At 39.2% G+C, this 6,793-nt stretch overlaps 1 long non-coding RNA gene across 1 annotated transcript in view; it reads left to right on the top strand.

Moving 5' to 3' along the window:
• Positions 1–3,090: 3,090 nt before the first annotated feature.
• LOC116628648 overlaps positions 3,091–6,793 on the top strand; it is a 5,017-nt gene continuing 1,314 nt past the window's right edge. Inside the window, exons 1-2 of the long non-coding RNA XR_004298655.1 lie at positions 3,091–4,779; positions 6,311–6,742. This is a non-coding gene — a long non-coding RNA (uncharacterized LOC116628648). The remainder of the gene's footprint in view (positions 4,780–6,310; positions 6,743–6,793) is intronic.

The following is a 6,793-nucleotide window of genomic DNA, read 5'->3' as shown; positions in this document are numbered from 1 at the left end:
CCCATATTTCCAAAGAGAGCTGCTGCTTGTTTTCATTCCGTGCTGGGCTCCTGCAACTTTACAGTAATTGGTCTGCGAGGTACGGCAGTCACTAAACAATGTCAGGCTTTTCCTGTCGCGATCACTAAGCGACAAGAAACGTTACCAGGTCCTGGCAAAGCCCTGTAACACCTTTGTGCGAAGTAACCGCTCTGAGCTTGTCCCTGCCCCTTGGGAACTATTTTCAAAAGGGCCCTGCCACCGGTTCTGGTGACCGTTAGGATTAAGTAACTGGCAGAGAAAGCGAAGCTCGAAGCAAATCCAAATACAGCCCAGTTACCTGCCGAGAGCAAGGAGCTGGGCGCGGGCGCGGGGGTCGCGCGGGCAGTTTGAATTTGCCGCCTTCCCCTCCGCGCCCTGATTGGCTGCCGGCGCCCGGGCAGCGGCCGCGGGTGTGGATGCGCGGAGGCCCCCCGAGCCCCGCACGCAGCAGCCGCTGGAGGAGGCGTCCTCCCGAGTCCGGGCTGCTTTTCATTCTCCTCGTCTCTAGCGTTCTGTCCTTGTAGGAATGACGTTTGTACTTTTCCTCTTGGAATTTTCGTTGCAGAGAAAGGAATTTGGAGGATGTCATCTTCAGTGTGAGAAGTACCCATGCTTCATTTCTAGTTAGGGTGCCGCTTTCCCTTTGCCGTAGATGCATATAATGGAAAACACAAGACGAGACAGGCCTGGGTTTGGGGCGGGGGGGGGGGGGGCGGTCAAATGAAGGCAAGAAGCTTGATGGCTATCCTAGACTCTCCTGAAACAAAAATCAGTAACTATTGTAAAGTTCCCTTTGTTGGTATTTTAAATCCTATGTTTGACATTGCCTGGAACCAGTGAGGAAGAACACACTCCGAGTCTGTTAGGTTGTGAATAAGAACCGTCACCCAACAATAGTATGTCTGCATTATAACTATTCCACATTCTGTATCTCTTAGCTTAAAAGCCACGATCTATAAAGCATTTGGAAGCTTCCACTATGGCTGGTTTGGGGTTTAGGTAATTTTAAATGGATTTAATTTAAATACATTATTTAGTTTATCTAAAACGGATCTAAATTTAATACAGTGGTAATGCCTTAAACAATATTTTGTTAAATCCAGTGTCAAACATACACTTCTTTGTTGATTCAAATCCTACTCATGTTTCAATGCCCACTTCAATCTTGCCTGCTCTCTGAAATTTCCTTCCGTTTTTGAGCTTCTTCTAACAGTTTGTCCAGCATTTGGGACTGCCTCCATATATATGGATATATGGATTTGAATTGCTACTAAATGGTTTGTTGTATGTTTCCATGTAGAGAATATACAGTCATGAAAGGAAAAACAAAGAAAAGAAAGTTCTTTCCTTCATCTCCATCCCACACTAATGATAAGTGAGTATCTGTAAATAAACAGAACATAGATAATTTTAGTCACTTCTGTCGTATGAGACCCCGACCCTCTCCATTAATCCAAATAGTCAGATGATAATTTCCAAGCTAAATACTTTTTTTGTTGTTTGTCTTATAGGATATAGAAATCAGAATAAAAAGCCGGAATTTGTGAGAAAAGGACAGGGATTGAGACAGAAGATAAGTCATAGGCAATAGTCCATTCCCAGATGAAAATCTGTAAAGACTGTTTTTGAAACTACGATGTTGAAAAGATCCCAGCTAATTCTCCTATTACTCAGAAAATTAAACTGCTTAAGCCGTAAACAAATCAGGTAAATAAATCAAATTTTCATCTTTGGGGTAATCTGCACCTTGATGGAGTCCCCTTGTAAATAAGGCAAGGTTTTGTTTTAATCCTTTCCTTGAAAAACAGTTATCACTTTAACCATTGCTAATCAGCTTCAGAAAAACTGGTTCAAAGCTAAACTAACACAGTATATCATTGCAAAAAATGTACATTGTGAAATATCATATCACAAAATAGATACTTGTTGCTCAAGTACTTAAGACTATTTGACAGGTCTTCCCCAGAAATCACAAACCAGAATGATGCCTAGAACATTGTGTTAGAACTAGCTGTTTGTATGAAGCCTTTTTTCCAGTTATATCAAATGATTATATTTCATTTTTCTACTGTGTACATATTTCTTTTTAAACTAATCTCCAACCATTGTTGAAATCAAGGCACCCATTCCCTAGGGAATTAATAGAGCCCCACTAAGAAAATCTATGGAAAGATCAGTGGCCCTATATCTAGATACCATGCAGATATCTATTCTTCCATTATACCTTTGGTGTGTTAAAGTTAATTCCATTGTAATATAACTTTGGTTAATTTTATTTTCAAGTTTTGATAATATATGGTAAATATCCAATTAGTAATAACTATATTTACAAACTATCCATTGATATGAATGACTTATTCTAAGCTTTAATTTCGAAGTATCACTTTTCTTGGTATTGCCCCCAAATGTTAGATATGCAACTCTCTTTATAGAGTTTGCATTGCATGAAGACATATTTGCATTCTGCACATAAAGTAGAGCAGAATTTTTTAATTTTAATAATAAAAAAGGGATTCCTGAAGAACTTATTTTGCACATTATTAATATTTTTTCTCATCTTTATAAGTGAATCTGTTCTCATTTACTATGGAAAGTATACTATACACTTGACATTGGGAAACCCGATGAACATGTGGTTTGTGCTCTTGCACACCATCAGATCTACAAAACTATGATGTATACATCAGTATTTGATTGTCACATGGAAGCGATATATAACGAGGCCCAGCCCGAGCAAGGACTGAAGGAAGAAAATAATTGTTAGAGCAAGTAGCTCACACTCCAGTTATTTCTACTTCTGGAACATAGTTATGCTTTTTATTTTTATTAACATGAGTTTTCTATAAATTGTTGATTGAGAGGGGCGCCTGGGTGGCTCAGTTGCTTAAGCGACTGCCTTCGGCTCAGGTCATGATCCTCGAGTCCCAGGATCGAGCCCCGCATCGGGCTCCCTGCTCGGCGGGGAGCCTGCTTCTCCCTCTGACCCTCCCCCCTCTCGTGTTCTCTCTCTCATTCTCTCTCTCTCTCTCAAATAAATAAATAAAATCTTTAAAAAAAAAAAAAAAAATTGTTGATTGAGAAAGACTGTCTAGGTTTGAAACTAGGCCGTGGCACTTAAAATTTGCATTTACACATTAAGACTATCTAGGTTTGAAACTAGGCCGTGGCACTTAAAATTTGCATTTACACATTAATTTCTCTAGCTTTTTTCCTCATTTAAAAAGGGGGATATAGTAGTGCTGATGAATTAACATTTTGCACATGCCTAGAACACTGCCTCGCATGCGGTAAGTATTCAACATACGGGATGTAATACCACCGCTGAAGCCAATCAGAAACAGTAATAACAACGTACCACTCAGGAGGATCCGTGAAAGACAAGAGGGAAGAGAGGAGGATTGCTGCCACTGGGAAGAATTGGGAGCATTGCATCTCATTGTTTACTTTTGCTGGAAAGAGAAATGATCTAAGATATCGATCTAAACTGACTCGTGTGTGGCTGATTTGCCTGGCGAGGCAAAGATGTGAAGGGGACAAAAGTGGAGGTTTGTTGACAAGTTTTGGGGAACAGTGAGATGGATGGACTCAGAATGGTCCCGGAGCATAAGAATAATGTTGGCCTCTGCCAATGCCAGCCATGAGGTCCATGCTTCCATGGAAGTTCTCAGTAATCAGGCAGACACCACCAACCGTGTGCATGTCACTGAGTTTCTTTTCTCAGTACCTTCTTACTGCCCAAGCAATTTGTAAGCCAGGTGGCCCACAGAAGAGGTTATACAAGAGCTCTTCAACATAGACTTAGCTCCAGAGAGCTGACCCGGATACTGACGCTGCCAAGCGGCCCAAATACTAGGACAAGTGTTCTTGGATCCATTTTGTCCTGGATGAGGCAGATACTGGACTTCATTGAGATAGACACTTATTCTAGATTTGGCGTGTTTCACTCTCAGGCCATTGCTAGCAAGCTTACCTACGAATTTACTGGATACTTTATACCTCCTATCTCACAACACGATTTTGACCCATTTCAGTACATCATAGAGAAAAGCTAAGGCAGCGCAAAGACGGCCACGGGGCTACCTAGTCTTCACGTGTAACCCAGCCTTCATGAGCCGCGGCCTTATCAGTTCCCGGGAGACTCCGTGAAAGCGGCATCTAGGAGTTTGGCAAGTTATTGGAGTCCTGTTCAGCTAGATACTGTGTAGGTACTGAATAGTGACAAAGAAGAGCCATACTTTCTGCCATTGCCAAACACATTGGTTAGAGAACAGAGAGGCGGAAATGGAGGGGTCCCTCTGCCACGGGGCTTGATCACTGACTCGAACAACCTTCACTTTCCATCCTTGCATCTCAGGGCTCACTCTGTTGAGTTTATTGGATTTTTGGTTTTTTGTTTTTAAAAGTTGTAGTATTCAAAGGAGGAATGCCTCTGCCAGTGGACACTGAGATGACTCTATTAAATGGTTCATTTTTAATGTAAAGTTAAAGCAATTTTAATTGGATTCACTAGCTGGCTTAAGAGATATGTGGTAAGTCTTGACTTGGGGGATTGAGACCTTTGGATTCCCCTGTTGCTCAGTCTTCTCTAAATTTTTGTTTTCCTTCTTCCCTCTTGCACTTTCTCTTTTTAGGAGGATGGGCAGCAACTGGAACAGAGACTGTTTGAGTGTTCTTTAAAAGGCTGTCATAAAAAATACACAATGAAAGCCAGTCAACTTAGTCTCAGAAATCTTCAAATACAAGTTAAACTGCACTAATGTAAGTTACTATAAAATTGATAAATACACAAATAAAGTTTCAGTAATTCTTAAGAATTGGTCACTTGATGAAATTGTTTTTAGATAACTGAGTTGAGAAAAATTGGCCTGTTACCCATGTTTCCTCCTGTGATATTTCACATGTTTATGTATTTAACCTAATCACTGATTTTTCTTTCCTTCTCCCTTAGTATTTTATTTAGGCTGTCCTGATGCCACATGTGTAAGTCTATAAGTTACACAATATATAGATGGCCTAACGATAGAACCAGGAGAGCAGTGAATTCTGGATTACGAGCTATTTTCTATAACTAAAAAGATTTTGCATGCTCTTAAAATATGACTGAGACATGCGAAATGGGCAAATCATCATCATTATGGAGCAGCAATATGTGGAAAAGAGTGTATTTTGGTTTTTGGTCATCGTTTATTTCTCAGTTTACAAAAATTAATTGCATTTCTGTATAACAAACTTTTTCAGAAATTATTAAATATATATATAGAACCACATAATTGCTGCATTGTAGGGTTAAGAAGAAATCCAATGCTTTCAGACTCTTATTTAAAGGTATTAAGTGAAAAGATGTAGTATGTTCATAGATAAGAAATATTAAATAGCATAAAGATGTCAGTTCTTCTAAAATTGGTGTAATTATTTAAGGTACTTCCAGTCAAAATCCTTATGTTAGTTTTGGAATTTGGAAGTTAATTTTAACATTTATTTGAAAAGCAAAGTGATAAAAAAAAATCCAAGAAACTCTCAATGCGAGGTACAACATGATTTAGTGATAAAAGACTTATATAATACTATGTGGTACTGCACAGAGATGGAAACATTTACCAACTGAATTAGATAGGAAGCCAAGGATCACATCTAATTTTTTGTTGAAATTTCAGAAAAGAGAGAGGTGAGATTTCAGGTTAGTGAGGAAAAGACAGGTGGCTCAAAAAAATTGATCGGGGCAACTGGTGATGGGGTGGTTGTGGGGGAAGACCCCTAAATGTAAATAGAACATCACTAAGGCCTTCCGAAAATAAAATAGGAAAATATGACTATAGAGAAGGACTTTTTAAACAAGAAACAAAGGCACCATGAAGAAGAGTGTTACATTATATATCTCATTAGAGAGGCATTTTCTCTTAAGCTATTTTGCAACATCAAGACTTCTGGGTTCTTTCTTCCTTAATGTGGGAAGGAGAAAATATTAGTAAATGTCAGTTGAAAGTGAAGAAGGGATTGAAAAGTCTGTTTCCCCTGAAATCTGACCTTGACCTCACCTGAGGTCAGATCTTTAGGTTCAAACCTTCTTTCTTTTCTCTTTCCTTCTGGTTCCTAATTCAGAATAATAAAATTGTTAAGATATCTTTCCTATTTTGTCTATAGATACAGAAAACAAGTTTGTTTGCTTATTGTGTAAAAAACTAAGGTTTTCAGAGGAAAAGTGTTTCAATTATAATCTTAAAGATGCTAACTTTTATGTAAATGAAATATGAATGGAAACTATCAGTATGATACTACTTTTGTTTTTTAGAAAACTTCTCCCCGGCACTTTTCATAGAAAGGCTCTACAAACAATGACAATCCATGAACAATGAGAATTGCCATCACCCAGATTATCTTTTCTCAATCCTTTTCCAAAGAGCAAACTCGACTATTTGGAGATTTAGTTAAGTGATACGCATTGAAACAGATTTGGGAGACATAGCAATCAATGGAATCCTAATTCAGAAAAATCATTGTAAAAAAGTATTTGAGGCAACTGAGGGTTGTGGTTTTTGTTTGGTTTGGTTTTAAAGCACTAGATATTGGATGATGTTACGAACGATCACTTCTAAGTTTTTTTCGGTGCGAGATTCTTGTATTTTGTTTACCTGTATCTGTTGGGACGTTTGTGACAATACTCGAGACGGAAGTGAGGAGCTTGTGTGCCCCGCCCGCCCCAGCAAGCGCGGAGAGCGAACAGGTGCGGGCAGGATGCTGGTAATCCCCGCAGATTGGGGCTGTGCTCCCAGCC

The sequence above is a fragment of the Phoca vitulina genome, unplaced genomic scaffold (genome assembly GCF_004348235.1).
Source record: "Phoca vitulina isolate PV1807 unplaced genomic scaffold, GSC_HSeal_1.0 scaffold125, whole genome shotgun sequence".
NCBI classification, from domain to species: Eukaryota; Metazoa; Chordata; class Mammalia; order Carnivora; family Phocidae; genus Phoca; species Phoca vitulina.
Note: the sequence above shows the minus strand (reverse complement) of the source record. Positions and strands in the feature narration are given on the sequence as shown.